At 46.8% G+C, this 16,664-nt stretch overlaps 1 protein-coding gene across 1 annotated transcript in view; it reads right to left on the bottom strand.

The window, feature by feature from the left end:
- PNISR (PNN interacting serine and arginine rich protein) overlaps positions 1 to 7,392 on the bottom strand; it is a 95,189-nt gene extending 87,797 nt beyond the window's left edge. The window contains exon 1 of the mRNA XM_075340104.1: positions 7,237 to 7,392. The gene's annotated coding sequence lies outside the window, so the exon portion shown is untranslated. The remainder of the gene's footprint in view (positions 1 to 7,236) is intronic.
- Positions 7,393 to 16,664: the final 9,272 nt, after the last annotated feature.

Raw genomic sequence — 16,664 nt, 5'->3', positions numbered from 1 at the left:
GCGCGGCCGCCGTATAAGCGCGGTCGGCGCGGAAGTCCCCGGCGCACTAACAGTCCCAGCCGCGCCGCAGTGATAACCATGGCAGCGGCGGTCAGCGCGGCAGTCCCCCTACACGAACACACTCAGCGATGCTGAAGTGTGTAATGGCACAAACGCAGCCAGTGCTGCTGTCCCCGGTGCACTAGCACACCCAGCAATGCTGGAGTGTTGCTGTGCGCGGTCCCCACGGGGACACAGAGTACCTCAAAGTAGCAGGGCCATGTCCCTGAACGATACTCGGCTCCTATCCAGCATGGTCCTCAGGAGCTGTGGATGGAGCACGGTCTCCTGTGCCTGGAGACCGAAAGGATCCCACTTCACCCAGAGCCCTAATTGAGGGATGGGGAAGGAAAGCAGCATGTGGGCTCCAGCCTCCGTACCCGCAATGGATACCTCAACCTTAACAACACCGCCGACAAGAGTGGGGTGAGAAGGGAGCATGCTGGGGGCCCTGTTATGGGCCCTCTTTTCTTCCATCCGACATAGTCAGCAGCTGCTGCTGACTAAGCTGTGGAGCTATGCGTGCATGTCTGACCTCCTTCGCACAAAGCATAAAAACTGATGAGCCCGTGGCAGCATGGGGGGTGTATAGCCTGAAGGGGAGGGGCATTACACTTTTAGTGTAATACTTTGTGTGGCCTCCGGAGGCATAGCTATACACCCAATTGTCTGGGTCTCCCAATAAGGAGCGACAAAGAAAGATGTCTTTGTCTTTGCCGTGTTTCAGATTAACCCCTTCACGACCATAGACGGATATATCTGTCATGGAGCGTGTCCCATTAAGCCCCGCCCCCTGCCGCGGGCAGGTGGCGTTGGTCGGCCCACATTACCTGTTTTCAACAGCTGACATGTGTGCCTGCATGTTGCGAGTGGAATCGCTTCCACTCGCAACATTTAACCCCTTAAATCTCGCTGCCAAAGTCTGGCAGCGAGATCTCTATGCGCGCGGCCATGATTTTTACTTACCGCCGCCCCCACCGGAAGTCACGTGCGTGATCACGTGACTTTCAGTGGTTGCCATCGTAGCACAGGGTCATGTGATGATGCCTGCAGCTATGAAGTTTCACTTTCGTTTTCCCTCGGCACGGAGCAGAGAGAAACAGGAAGTGACTGAATCTGCTGTTTACAGCGGTATAGCTGTGATCAGCAGATAGATAAGAGCAATCGGATTGCTGATCGCTATAGTCCCCTAGGGGGACTAGTAAAATAAAAAAACAAATAAAAAAAAAAAGTTTTAAAAAATAAAAAAAAAACCAAACCCTAAAAGTTCAAATCACCCCCCTTTCCCCCCATTGAAAATTAAAGGGTTAAAAAAATAAATATACACATATTTGGTATTGCCGAGTTCAGAAATGCCTGATCTATCAAAATATAAAATCAATTAATCTGATTGGTAAACGGCGTAGTGGCAAAAAAATTCCAAACGCCAAAATTACGTTTTTTTGGTTGCCGCAAGTTTTACGCAACATGCAATAACAGACGATCAAAACGTAGCATCTGCGCAAAAATGGTACCATTAGAAACGTCAGCTCGAGACGCAAAAAATAAGCCATCACTGAGCCATAGATCCCAAAAAATGATAACTCTACGGTTTTCGGAAAATGGCGCAAAACGTGCGCCACTTTTATTGGACAAGCTTGTGAATTTTTTTTAACCCCTTAGATACAAGTAAACCTATACATGTTTGGTGTCTACAAACTCGCACCGACCTCAGGCATCATACCCACACATCAGTTTTACCATATAGTGAACACTGAATAAAACATCCCAAACACTATTGTGCCATCACACTTTTTTTTTGCTGTTTTCCAGTACACTATATGATAAAACATTTCATTTAAAAGTACAACTCGTCCCGCAAAAAACAAGCCCTCATATGGCAAGATTCACGGAAAAATAAAAAAGTTACGGCTCTCGGAAGAAGGGGAGCAAAAAACAAAAACGCAAAAATGGAAAGTGCCCCGGGGCTGAAGGGGTTAAAACCCGGCCGGGGACTAGAAGGAGACACTAGTACCTGTCAATCACCTGCTTTATTGCAGGGCGGGCGTGTTTCAGAACCTAACTAGTCAGGTGTTTCTTTCTGGTCCCTGACCACCTCCTCACACTTTTCTCTTGAACACCAGCATTACAGGAAAAGATACACCTGGCTGCAGTCTTGGAGCCAGGCTCCAATTCATGAGGTCTGTGGTTTGGGCAGCATGAATCTAGTGATGGGTTACCAGTATATTATTATGAATTGCCTATATAACTAAATCATATTTCGCAGCACATTACAGACATCATCATCACTGTCCCCATTGGGGCTCACAATCTATAATCTCTATCAGTATATCTTTAAAGTGTGGGATGAAAACCAGTAAAGGTAAGAGGTCACATGGAAAACTGCTAACCTGCCCAGCGCCTGCACAGTAAACCTTGCTGTCGGGAGGAAAAGAACTTCATTCCTCCTGGCTGCATTCGAGATTCAGTCATGGAGGTGATGTGGGTTCAGTCACGGCTGTGTGTATGAAGAGCGATGGCTGTAACCCCTCCATGATTGACAGCAGGCTCTAATGCTGAGTGGATGTCAGTCAGTGCGGGGGTGGTTACAGCCATCACCTTCCATACACAGCAGTGTGACTGAACCCACGCCGGCACCACCCCCATGACTGAAACCCGAACATTGCTGTGAGGAAAAAAGTTTATTTCCTCCCAGTAGTGGGGTATAATGTGCAGGCACCAGGCAGGTTCAGAACACTATTAAGGCTGCTTTCACACCTCCGGTTTCTGCAATGCGGCACACTCCGGCACTTTGCAGGAAAATCGCAACCAGTTTTTTTTGCTGCCGGTTGCGATTTTCCTGCATAGACTTTAATTAGTGCCGCATTGTGCCGCATGGCCTTGCGTTCCATCCGGTTTTTGCCGCATGCGGCAGATTTAGCCGATGCGGCGGCCGGATGGAACGTTGCCTGGCACGTTTTTTCGTGCGGCAAAAAAAAAACGCATTGCGGCGCATTTTTCAATGCATGCCTATGGCGGCCGGATGCGGCAATAACCGCATCCGGCCGCCGCATGCGGTTTTTGCCACTGCGCATGCTCAGTAGCATGCCGCAAGCGGCAAAAACCGGACTGGCCGCAAAGGAAAAACTTATGCAAAGGATGCGGTGTTTTCACCGCATCCGTTGCATAGCTTGCACAGCCGGATTGAGCCGCAGAGCTCAAGCCGGATGTGTGAAAGCAGCCTTAACCTGCAGATTAACCCCATATCTGCAGGTTAATGGCATTTTTCCACGTGACAGGTTCCCTTTAGGCCCATTTCACACATCCGGCATTTCGCCAGATCCGGCATTTCGCCAGATCCGGCACACTATAGTACAGTGTAAATACTGTTCAATGGCATCGAGGCAAGCTTCGGTCACATGTTCCAGTCACATGACAGCAAGAGGTTGCCATGATGCCATTGTACAGTATTTACACTGTACTGGAGTGTGCTGGATCTGACGAAATGCCGGATGTGTGAAATGGGCCTAAAGGGAATCTGTCAAGTCTCATATGCATTCTGCCCTACAAGCAGGGTGATGTGTGGCCTAGAAACCCCTTCCTACCCACCCCTGTTTTGTAATATTGTGTAATATGAATGTATAAAAAAAAAAAGTTTTATAACGTATGTGTTCCCAAGTAAATGATAAGAGGGTCTAGTCCCCTGGGCGTCATACTATGGATTTACATAGTAAATCTTTATTTCTATAGCGCCAACATATTCCGCAGCGCTTTACAATTCAGGAGGATCATATACAACCAACTAATAGTTATAGAAGATACAATATTTAGAAGGAAAAAAAGACAACCCTGCTCGTGAGAGCTTACAATCTACAATGAGGTAGGGGGGCAAGGTACAAGTGCTTATTTACAATTGTAATCCAGCCATCTCAAGGAAATGGGGGATAGATAATGGCTTCCTGGACCAGTGGGCCAGAAGCTTGAGATGCATTCGGGTGCCATGGAGTTTGACGTGGGGTTATTTTCTGAGAAGTTGTGGAGGGATTAGGTGAAATTAGTTCGGCTAGGGAGTGTGATAGGCCGCGCTAAAAAGATGCGTTTTTAGGGTGCGTCTGAAGCTGAGTAACTTGTGATTCGTGCTAACTTCTTGGGGTAGAGTGTTCCACAGGATTGGTGCAGCACAGAAGAAGTCTTGGATTCGGGAGTGGGAGGTTCGAATTAGTGTGGATGTTAGTCAAAAGTCATTTGCAGAGCGTAGAGAACGGGTGGGATGATAGAGAGGAGGGTGCCACACTGTGGAGAGCTTTCTGAGAGACATCCCTGTTACCGCCTAGAAATCCCACACGTGCGCGTTTCTTACCCGGGTGCACCTTACAAATATGTCCTCTCCATTTGGTCTTTGGTTCCGCAGGTTCCAATTATGCGCAGAGTACGTATAAGGCTATGTGCGCACTGGGAAATGGAATTTTCTTGAGAAAATTCCGCATGCTCTCATAGACTACCGCACCAGCGGTAAAAAAACGCGGCAAACCGCATGCGGTTTGCCGCGGTTCGCTGCGGTTTCACCGCGGTATTGTTCGCGGTATTGCCGCGTGCAGGTTGGGATGTGCTTTATTGCATTCAATGCAATAAAGCACATTGAAAAAAGAAAAAAAAAAAGTCATTTAATTCTGAGATAGTAGATAGATAGACAGAAGAATAGATAGAGGGATAGATAGATAGACAGACAGATAGAGGGATAGATAGATAGAGGAAAGATTGCTGCATTTCCCACGGTCGGCAGTGAGTTCACATTACCGGCCGTGGGAAATGACCGGTAATTACCTCTGCTGCATTCATTCAGCGCTGTGTCTGTGACAGTCGCGGCTGGATGTAAGCAACGCAGGACGTCAGAGCTGTGGATTACGCCGGCGCTTTGGTGCGGGAGGGGTTAATAAAATGGTGAACGAAGCTTGTTTGTTTTATTTAAAATAAAGGATTTTTCGGTGTCTGTTTTATTCACTTTACTTACGGGTTGATCATGTCAGCTGTCACATAGACGCTGCCATGATCAAGCCTGGAGTTAATGGCGGTGATCCACCACCATTAACCCCTTGTATTACCCTGCCTGCCACTGCTACACGGCGGCAGGAAGAGCCGGGGACACGCCGGTGCTGCCGCATAATGCATGCGACAGTCCCGGGACAGCTGCGGCTGATATTCTCGGCTGCGGGAGGGGGAGTGAGGCGGGGGACATTAACCCTGCCTCTCTCCCTCCCCAGCCTGAGAATACCGGGCCGCCGCTGTGTGCTTACCTCGGCTGGAAGGTAAATATGCAGCGGAGCCCACGTTCTTTTTTTTCTATATTTCCGTTTTCTTTCTATGTGTGTTCTATGTGTCTGTGATGTCTGTGTTGTCTGTGTTGTCTGTGTTGTCTGTGTTGTCTGTGTTGTCTGTGTTGTCTGTGTTGTCTGTGTTGTCTGTGTTGTCTGTGATCTGTGTTTGTTTACTCTCTGCACGGCTTCCTCTTCCTGTAATGACATCACTTCCCTGCAAAACTGCAGACAGGCGATGTACATTACCGGAGGTAAACCGCGAAATACCGCAGGGAATAACGCAGGAAAACGCAGTGAACCGCACAGAATTTGCTGCCTGCGTTATTCCCTGCGGGATTTCATGATTAACATTGGAGTCAATGGAGTGAAATGCCGCAGCGATGTGCGGAAAAGAAGTGACATGCAATTGTTTTTGCTGCGGGAATTCCGCAGCAAAACATGCAGCTGTCAAATTCCGCCTAGTGCGCACAGGATTTCTTTTGCCCATAGGTTTTGCTGGTGATTCACTGCAGAGATGTTATGAACATTTTCTGCAGCGAAACATGCAGCAAAACCGCAAAAAATCCGGTAAGTGCGCACATAGCCTAAGGCCCTGTGCGCACGCTGCAGTTTTTACCACGGTTTTGCTGCATGAATTTTTGCAGAAAATGTTCATAACATTGTTGCAGTCCTTCCCCAGCAAAACCTATGGGGGAAAAAAAAATGGTGTGCGCACACTGCGTTTTTTATCCCCTACAGGTTTTGCTGCATGTTTTCTGCAGTAAAAAGAATTGCATGTCACTTTTCCGCAGGTACCTGCGGTCTTTGCCATAGATAATGGTAAAAAAACGCAGGGACCAACCTGTGGAAAATTTGCGGCAATACCGCGTCAAATCCGCATGCGGTTTTCAGGTGCGGTTTGCTGCGGTTTTTTACCACGTGTGGTATTCTGCCAGAGGGTGCAGAATTTTCTTAAGAAAATTCCATTTTCTAGTGCGCGCAGAGCCTATAGCTAGCAAGCAAACACCCGACACAGCGCAACCTCTAACCTGGCTCAAGTACACTGCGGAACCAAAGACCAAACGGAGGGGACATATGTGTAAGGTGCACTTGGCTAAGTGCGCATGCGCGGGATTTTTAGGCAGAAACTGTGATGTCGCTCATGTAAAGCCATAGTATCAAGCCCATGAGGTGATGCGACGCACAGGGGACTAGAGCCTCTGATCATTTACATAAGGATCATGGAAGTAATAACTTTTTTTAAACATTCATATTACACATTATTATTATAGTGCCATCAATTCCATGGCGCTTTACATGTGAAAGGGGTATACAACACAGGGATGGGTAGGAAGGGGTTACTAGGCCACACATATGCTTATAGGTCAGAATGCATATGGGACCTGACAGGTTCCCTTTAATAATCACATCCCCCCAGATGTCAACAGATCAGATATTAATGTCATATCCAGAAATATCCCATTAAAAGTAACGCTGCTTTAGAAAGGAAGGGAACTCAGCCATATAAAGGTAATAACCCTGCCTATGAAGGTAACTGCTGTACAATGGTAACTCTGCCCTATGCATAAAGGGAACGCTGCCCTCATAGCTTGGCCTCCACGTCCGCTGTATAGTAATGGGGTCTCTGCTGTACAGCTTGGCGTCCACTCCCCCCACGCCTGCTGTATGGCTGCAGTGGAGCGAGTCCGATCCCCAGGTGAGATGATGGTGGCTATCGCAGCCCATGCTCAGGGCAGAGCGGCCTGTCATCCTCAGGCGGCCATGATTGCAGCTTCCCGCCCCTCTCCCTCCTGCACCCGGGGAAGTATAGAGCGGCGGACCTCACACCCAGCAGGCCATATATGCTCCCGCGCCTGCGTGCTAGGCCTCGTTACCGCCGATCATCCCCCCGCCATTCACTTACATGCAAACTACCAGAAACTCCTAAATCAACTCAGGGGTTGATAAGAGCGCTCCCGCGTGTTTCCCGGCCCTCTTCTGTACCACCGGATCCTTCTATGGCGGCCGAGCTCTCCTGCCAGACAATATGGCGCCGCAGGCCTGGAGAGCGGAAGTGATCAGCAGCGAGAGGAGAGGCAGTTAGCGACGCCAGAGCTGTGCTATCGCCCCCTGCTGGCCGCACCGCCGCACTGTCCACAGTGTGATCCGGGCTCACCACACACCCACAGCCGGGGCTCCACAGCAGCGTGTACGCCGTGGGCCGGGGCTCCACAGCAGCGTGTACGCCGTGGGCCGGGGCTCCACAGCAGCGTGTACGCCGTGGGCCGCGCTTCTACAGGAGCTTGTAGGTGTAATGGCACCACGTCCTGTGATTCAGCCTCGTACACTGCTCTACAGCACTTGTATGCGATATCATGTAAAAACCAAGACAGCAGCATAACCCTGGCGGCGTCCTCACACAGTGCAGACATATTTGTGCTGTGATTTCCCCAAATGCCGCAATCTTCCAATACTCCAGTGTTTATTTCTGCACTGTATGGTGCTTATAAACCCCCTGCCCCTGGTCTTATACACGTATTCGCATTTCCTTCGGCGCCAACCTGTGACTACAACTTCTGAAGTTAGACGTTATGTCCCAAGCTCCCAGTGCAAGTCTATGAGAGCCAGAACAAATGCAAAATGAGGCTCTCATAGACTTGTATTGAGTTGTGACCTCCAGCGTGCTCTATGAACCACTCGAGCTGCTGGCAGGTCACTAATCGGAGGGTGATAGAAGATGAATAAGTCAGCAGGTGAGTATAAGATGGGGCGCAGGAACTTAGAGCAAAAGCACCAATCCAACAGGGCAATGAAGACAAACCACTGGAGTGGTGCTTTAATGTGTATTGGAAAATTGCAGCAAAAAAATGTATGATGTGTTATCAGGGCCTAAATGTGACGGTCGGCTTGTGATGCCCTGAACTAGGCAGGTTGTCACGGGTAGTCCCATACACACACACGCGCCCCCCCCCCCCCCCCCCCTTAGTAAGGTGACAGCAGCCAAACTACAGAAACCTTTGTCACCTCCCTCCGGGTTTGATGTTCACACCAGGGGGCGGAGCCAGGCGGTTGGCTCCGCCCACCAAGGAGTTCACATGCCCCAAGGCGGGAAAAACAGCAGAGTGGTCTAGTCTAGTCTAGTCTTGACAGTGGAGTGGAGTGAAGTTCAAGGACAGACCTGCGTCCAGGTCTGCCATAGTCTACAACAGGTGTCTGGGTTGGAGCCCAGTCACCTCTGGCAAGGAGGCAGACAGTGGTGGCCGCCTGCAGGAGCTGGGATTACAGCCAGTGGAACCGTAGGCACCGGGGACGGGCGGTGGCTCGCCGGTACTGAACCGGGAAACCAATTGGAAACCGGAGCACCAGGAGGGGTACTCAGACCCAGTACGAGGCCCAGAAACAACCGGGCTGAGTCAAATCAACTGATTGAGGACTGGACTTTAGGACCCTTCCCACATAAGACCCGACTGAAGACAACAGCCCAACCATAGGGGTAAAGCCACCGCCCAGGCATAGAGACCCAAGGGGCCAGCGTCTGCGGGCAAAGAGGGCTCTCCCGACACATATCAAACCGGGGAGCGGACTACCGTTGCTCAGGCATAGGAGTCGTGATTTCTACATAAGTGAGGTGCAGGAGAAAGGCGGAAACCACCAACCTGATAAGGGGAAACTGCAGCCGGCTGCGGGCACCATTCACCATCTTGTTTGGTTTACCAGAGACCACCAGCGTGTTTGTCATAGTCGTAGTGAGTACAACAGTGCCTTCGGGCCGCGCACCGACACCCCAGCACGCATCCATCCCCTTGCCTCAGCACCTCCCTAGAGCCCCCGGGACCATCATCCCCCTACCCACGGAGGGGGTCAACAACAAGCTGTGCAACACCGTCCCCAGGAGCCTAGTCAACGGCAGCGGTGGTGTACATCCATTCACCACAACTCGTGGGTGGCGTCACGAACTTAAATCCCCTACAAACAGCCGCGGCTCCAGCCGTGGACCTCCCCACCAAAGTCCCTACATGTAGCACCAACCCCCTTTCAGAGCGACGTGACCCCGGGTCCGTGAAGAGCTCAAGCCACCCACCGACGAGCACGGATCCGAGCGGCTCGGCAGCCGGCCCTTCACTTATTTGCGGATATGAACCTGTGAGCACTCCTGAGTGAGCGTCCATCGATAACAATCATTGCTCATATACTGTCCAGTGTCCACAGTCCGGCGAACAATGGTGGGAGAGAACTACGGCATTCGTTCTGGTCCATCCAGCGTGTCATCATCAGCGACATGTCCTGCTTACACTGGGGGAAGCGCTGACAATATTGTTGGCTTTTGTGGCATAAAAGTGACAATCACCCAGTGAAAAAACAAACATCAGTGGCTGACCAGTCCAGTGCCCTGGTTTGGGCTCTCCACCAAAAAAAAAACAACAAAAACATTGCACACCGGAGCAATATGAAAATATACTGGTTCTTATACACCAGAGGGAGAATTACACCACAAATTAGTCCAGGTGGACACATCTGAGCACTGGCAGACAGGCCAAAGAGGGCCCTATGCAAGAACAGTATATGGGCCCTTTACAGTCCAATAGCTCATCATAATGCACAATCCACCTGCTTTACATATAGCAGAGAGCTCCTTACCTCTTGGTCCCTATGCAGCTACACAGACTGAACTAGTTGTGTGTACACCCGATTCCTAATATCCAGAGTGGCCAGAGGCCTCCATATATGACATAGATACAGTATACTGGGACACGTCACCGTAAAAATAAATACATTTTAGCTTATATGGTTGAAGACGTTATCTACTACTCGGAGAAGCCCTTCTCAATCCGTATGTTCCCCCTTTTTAAAATAAAACATATACTCACCTCCGGTGTCGGCACCGTTCCAGCAGTGTTGGCACAGTCCCCGGGATCACATACCATTGTGCCATCACATGATCACTGCAACCAATCAGCGGCTACTTCACTCTCCATGAGATGGTGGACAATAACTTTAGTACATGTGAGGTTTTTAGATCCTGCTGTGTATCAAAGCAGAGCCTACAACATTATTCCATACCTTTATTTTGCAATATATATACTGTGCTGGCCAAAAGTATTGGCACCCCTGCAATTCTGTCAGATAATACCCAGTTTCTTCTTGAAAATGATTGCAATCACAAATTCTTTGGTATTATTATCTTCATTTATTTTGCTTGCAATGATAAAACACAAAAGAGAATGAAACAAAAATCAAATCATTGATCATTTCATACAAAATTCCAAAAATGGGCCAGACAAAAATATTGACACCCTTAGCCTAATACTTGGTGGCACAAACTTTAGCCAAAATAACTGCAAACAACCGCTTCCGGTAACCATCATTGAGTTTCTTACAATGCTCTGCTGGAATTTTAGACCATTCTTCTTTGGCAAACTGCTCCAGGTCCCTTAGATTTGAAGGGTGCCTTCTCCAAACTGCCATTTTGAGATCTCTCCACAAGTGTTCTATGGGATTCAGGTCTGGACTCATTGCTGGCCACTTTAGTAGTCTCCAGTGCTTTCTCTCAAACCATTGTCTAGTGCTTTTTGAAGTGTGTTTTGGGTCATTCTCCTGCTGGAAGACCCATGACCTCTGAGGGAGACCCAGCTTTCTCACACTGGGCCCTACATTATGCTGCAAAATTTGTTGGTAGTCTTCAGACTTCATAATGCCATGCACACGGTCAAGCAGTCCAGTGCCAGAGGCAGCAAAGCAACCCCAAAACATCAGGGAACCTCCGCCATTTTTGACTGTAGGGACCGGGTTTTTTTCTGTGAATGCCTCTTTTTTTGCCCTGTAAACTCTATGTTGATGGCTTTTCCCAAAAAGCTCTACTTTTGTCTCATCTGACCAGAGAACATTCTTCCAAAACATTTTAGTCTTTCTCAGGTAAGTTTTGGCAAACTCCAGCCTGGCTTTTTTATGTCTCGGGCTAAGAAGTGGGGTCTTCCTGGGTATCCTACCATACAGTCCCTTTTCATTCAGACGCCGACAGATAGTACGGGTTGACACTGTTGTACCCTCGGACTGCAGGGCAGCTTGAACTTGTTTGGATGTTAGTCGAGGTTCTTTATCCACCATCCGCACAATTTTGCGTTGAAATCTCTCGTCAATTTTTCTTTTCCTTCCACATCTAGGGAGATTAGCCACAGTGCCATGGGATTTAAACTTCTTGATGACACTGCGCACCGTAGACACAGGGACTTTCAGGTCTTTGGAGATGGACTTGTAGCCTTGAGATTGCTCATGCTTCCTCACAACTTGGATTCTCAAGTCCTCAGACAGTTCTTTGGTCTTCTTTCTTTTCTCCATGCTCAATGTGGTACACACAAGGACACAGGACAGAGGTTGAGTCACCTTTATTCCATGTCAACTGGCTGCAAGTGTGATTTAGTTATTGCCAACACCTGTTAGGTGCCACAGGTAAGTTACAGGTGCTGTTAATTACACAAATTAGAGAAGCATCACATGATTTTTCAAACAGTGCCAATATTTTGTCCACCCCCTTTTTTATGTTTGGTGTGGAATTATATCCAATTTGGCTTTATGACAATTTCTTTTCATTGAAGACAAATTAAATGAAAATAATAATACCAAAGAATTTGTGATTGCAATCATTTTCAAGAAGGGCCTGAGTATTCTCTGACAGTATTGCAGGGGTGCCAATACTTTTGGCCAGCACTGTATATATATATATATATACATATATATATATATATATATATATATATATATATATATATATATATATATATATATATATACACACACACACACACTGTATATGTATATATACAGACCGTCGACCCTATATGATTTCCATGAGCTGGTGTCACTGTTCTCCAGCACATTACTGGAATACTTTTCTGCCTCTGGTCTATGGGCAACTAATAGTTGCACCAAATTCATAAGGAGGTATACAACTCACCATTGGACATCATTAACACTAACAAAAATAAAAACATTCCTCATGAATACCTCTGTGTATATCGAGAGCTTCCCAAATATACATCACAAACGTTATGTAAACTCAGATTAACATCCTACAGTATTTAGCACCATTATATACAAGTGCATCTCAATAAATTAGAATATCTTCAAAAAGTTTATTTTAGCAATCCAATACAAACAGGAAAACACATATATAGAGTCATTACACAAAGTGATCTATTTCAAGTTTTTATTTCTGTTAATGTTGATGATTATGGCTTACAGCCAATGAAAACCCAAAAGTCATTATCTCAGAAAATTAGAATAATTACCACAAAACACCTGTAAAGACTTCTTAAGTGTTTAAAATAGTCCCTTAGTCTGGTTCAGTAGGCTACACAATCATGGGAAAGACTGCTGACTTGACAGATAACAATAATAATAATAATAATAATAAATCTTTATTTCTATAGTGCCAACATATTCCGCATCACTTTAAAATTCAGGAGGATCATATACAAATAAGTAACGGTTATAGAAAATACAATAATTAGAGCAGGAAAAAAAAGACAACCCTGCTCGCGAGAGCTTACGATCTACAAAGAGATGGGGGGACAAGGTGCAAGTGCTTATTTGCAATGACAATTCATCCATCTCAAGGAAATGGGGGATAGATAAAGGGTGCCTTTACCAGTCAGCCAGAACCTTGAGGTGCATTTGGATGCTGTGGAGTTTGATGGAGAGTTATGTTCTGAGAGGTCGTGGAGGCACTATGTGAATTAATTCGGCTAGGGAGTGTGATATGCCATCCTAAAAAGATGCATTTTTAGGGAGAATCTGAAGCTGAGTAAGTTGTGATTCGTCCTAGCGTCTTGGGGTAGAGCATTCCAAAGGATTGATGCAGCTCGGGAGAAGTCTTGGATTCAGGAGTGGGAGGTTCGGATTAGTGTGGATGTTAGTCGAAAGTAATTTTCAGAGCGTAGGGAACGGGTTGGGTGATAAACAGAGAGGAGGATGGAGATGTAGGGTGGTGCTGCACTGTGGAGAGCTTTGTGGGTGAGAACAAGCAATTTGAATTGGATCCTGTGTTATATGGGCAGCCAGTGCAATGACTGGCACAGAGAGAAAGCATCCGAGTAGCAGTTAGCCAGATAGGAGACCCTGGCTGCTGCCTTAAGGATGGACTGTAGACAAGAGAGAGTCTAGTTAGTGGGAGACCAATTAATAGAGAGTTACAATAGTCAAGGCAGGAGTGGATCAGGGCCACGGTGAGGGTTTTTGTCATTTCCATTGTGAGAAAGCTGATTCTAGAGATGTTCTTGAGGTGCAAGCGTCAGGAGCGAGCAAGAGATAGTATATAGGAGGTGAAGGAGAGATCGGTGTCAAGTATAACGCCCAGACAGCAAGCCTGCTGCCTAGGAGTTATCGTGGTGCCACACACAGAGAGGGAGATGTCGGGTTTAGGATTGTTAGAAGATGGAGGGAGTAGAAGAAGATCAGTTTTGGAAAGGTTAAGTTTCAGATAGAGAGCAGACATGATGTTGCAAACTGCAGTCAGACAGTCACTGGTGTTCTGTAGTACAGCGGGGGTGAGCTCAAGGGATGAGGTATATAATTGTGTGTCATCAGCATAAAGATGGTACTAGAAGCCAAATCTACTGATGGTCTGTCCAATTGGGGCAGTGTAGAGGGAGAAAAGAAGAGTGCCGAGGACTAAACCTTGAGAGACTCCAGCAGTGAGAGGGAGAAGAGAAGATGTGGAGCCAGCAAATGATACGATGAATGAGTGGCCAGAAAGATAGGAAGAGAACCAGGAGAGCTCAGTGTCCTTTAGGCCGATTGAATGGAGCATACAGAGAAGGAGATGGTGGTCAACAGTGTGAAAGGCTGCAGGGAGGTTAAGAAGATTAAGCAGAGAGAGGTCACCATTACGTTTTGCTGTCAATAGGTCATTGGTCACTTTGAGGAGGGCAGTTTCTGTTGAGTGTAGGGGGCAGAAGCCAGACTGTAAAGTATCTAGAAGAGAGTGAGAGGAGAGGTAGCGGGTGAGGCGGGAATAGACCAGGCGCTCCAAGAGTTTGGAAATGAAGGGGAGATTGGAGACTGGTCTGTAGTTGTTTGCGTAAGATGGTTCAAGAGAAGTTTTTATTAATAATAGAGTAATGATAGAGTGTTTGCGGGAGAAGGGGAAGATACCAGAAGAGAGAGAGAGATTAAAGATTTTAGTTAGGTGAGTAGTGGCGACCGGAGAGAAGGACTGGAGTAGGTGTGAGGGGAAGGGATCAGTAGTTCAAGTGGTAGCACGAGAAGAGGAGAGGAGCCTGGAAACTTCTTCCTTTGTGACTGGGTCAAATGTGAAAAGTAAGCTGGATGGCATGTGGGGAGGGATGGTGATCATGATGCTTGGTGGCTGGGAGCTGATCTCTTGGCAGATGTTTTCTATTTTCTCTGTTAAATACGAGGCTAGATCATTAGCATGAAGGTCTGTGATAGGGGTCTGTGCTTTGGGACTCAGGAGGGAGGGAAAGGTGTCGAAGAATTTTTTTGGATAGTTCTATAGTGAGGAGATTAGGGTGGTGAAGTAGGCCTGTTTGGGAAAGGGAAGGGCAGCGTTGTAGGTACTTAACATGAATTTGTAGTGGATGAAGTTTTTTGTGTGCGGGTTTTCTTTCATAGGTGTTCAGCACTCCTAGAGAATCGTTGGAGAAATCAAGTTTGCGATGTGAGCCATGGCTGTTTTTTTTTTTTAATCAGATAAATTTTTATTTTTCACCAAGTATACAAAACATGTGTTATATTTTCAGCAATAACGAGCAGAACTATAAACTTTCCCTCACCAACATCCCCTCCCCCTCCCCCCTCAGCGTACATATTACCCATATCAATATCAAAGATCTTACATTGTAACCCTTCAATAGCATATATTGGAATGTATAGAACTAACTATCTCTGCCCCTAGTCCAACATCTCCCAACTCTATTATTTATCCATATTGCAACCACGGATTCCACAATCTATCAAAAAGTGCAAGTTGTTTCCTTTTCCCATATATGCTTCTCTCCATTCGAACAATATGATTAACATATGCGACAAATTCCCCTCTAGTCGGTGGGTCCCCCTGCATCCAGTGTTTGGCAATTACTTTCCTTGCCGCATACAGCAGTCTGGCTATCCCTATTTTAAAATTGTTGTCTACTCTAATTTCTTCCACGTAACCTAGAAAACATACCAGGGGTTGTCTGGGAAGTTTACATCTATAAGCTCCTTCTATTCTATTAAGAACAGTTATCCAAAAGGGTGCCAACCTGGGGCACATCCACATCATGTGGAAAATGCCGGCATCTTCTCGATTACATCTAGGACAGTCGGAGTTACTCCTCAATCCCATTTTACACATAATTAGCGGGGATCTATATGCCCTCTGCACCACGTAGAGGTGGGATAATCTTGCTGGTTCACTCATTGATAATTTCGGTATGTATTCCAAAACACTATCCCATACCTCATCAGTGATCCCGTCTATTTCTGCCTCCCATTTAGTCCTAGTGTTTACAGGGTGATCAAGCAAATATGTATGCAGTAGGTTCCTATATATAGTAGATACGACTCCTCTTGTGGGTCCATTACTACACATATATTTCAGTACTAGGTCTGCCTGTACCAGCAATGATTGCTTAACCCCCTGAGCCACCACTGCATGCGCCAACCGTTTGTACTGGTACCACCCAAGTGGGGATATCCGAAACTCATCCTGTATTTGTGTAAATGATTTCAGACGTCCCTGGCTAAGAATTTGCCCCATATACCTTTACGTGCCCATTCCTTAATTTTGCCTATCTTGTATATCTTAGAGCAGTTTTCATTGTCCCACAACGGAGAGAATTCAGTTATTGCTGTAATCCCTCTTATTTGCTTGATCTTCCTCCAGATTCTATTCATCAGGCTAAGTGTGGGGCTTGTTTTTCCTACTCTCCCAAATGATCCGTCCTTCAGTCCGAACACTAATGGTTTCCGATGCAGAGCATGCCTTAACAGTCTGGATGCTGGGTCTACCACCCCTAAATCTGCCTATCCCCTGAAATGTTGACTCTGAGCTGCCAGATAATATATTCCCGGATTTGGTAGTGCTAGCCCCTCCTCATCCTTCGGTCTCTGTAGCGTCTCGAGTTTAAGTCTGGCTTGTTTGTTCTTCCATATTAGAGCACGGAACATGGAATCAATCTCCTTAAAGTGACTCTGAGGGATCCAAACAGAAGAATTGTGCAACACATAGAGTATCTTCGGCATAAGCCCCATTTTAATAAGATTAATCCGTCCTATTACTGATAAATAAAGCTTATTCCAAGCAGTTATCTTACTGCGCAGTTGCTTCAGCAAAGGGACTAGATTAATAGTAAT

The sequence above is a fragment of the Anomaloglossus baeobatrachus genome, chromosome 3, assembly GCF_048569485.1.
Source record: "Anomaloglossus baeobatrachus isolate aAnoBae1 chromosome 3, aAnoBae1.hap1, whole genome shotgun sequence".
NCBI lineage: Eukaryota > Metazoa > Chordata > Amphibia > Anura > Aromobatidae > Anomaloglossus > Anomaloglossus baeobatrachus.
Note: the sequence above shows the minus strand (reverse complement) of the source record. Positions and strands in the feature narration are given on the sequence as shown.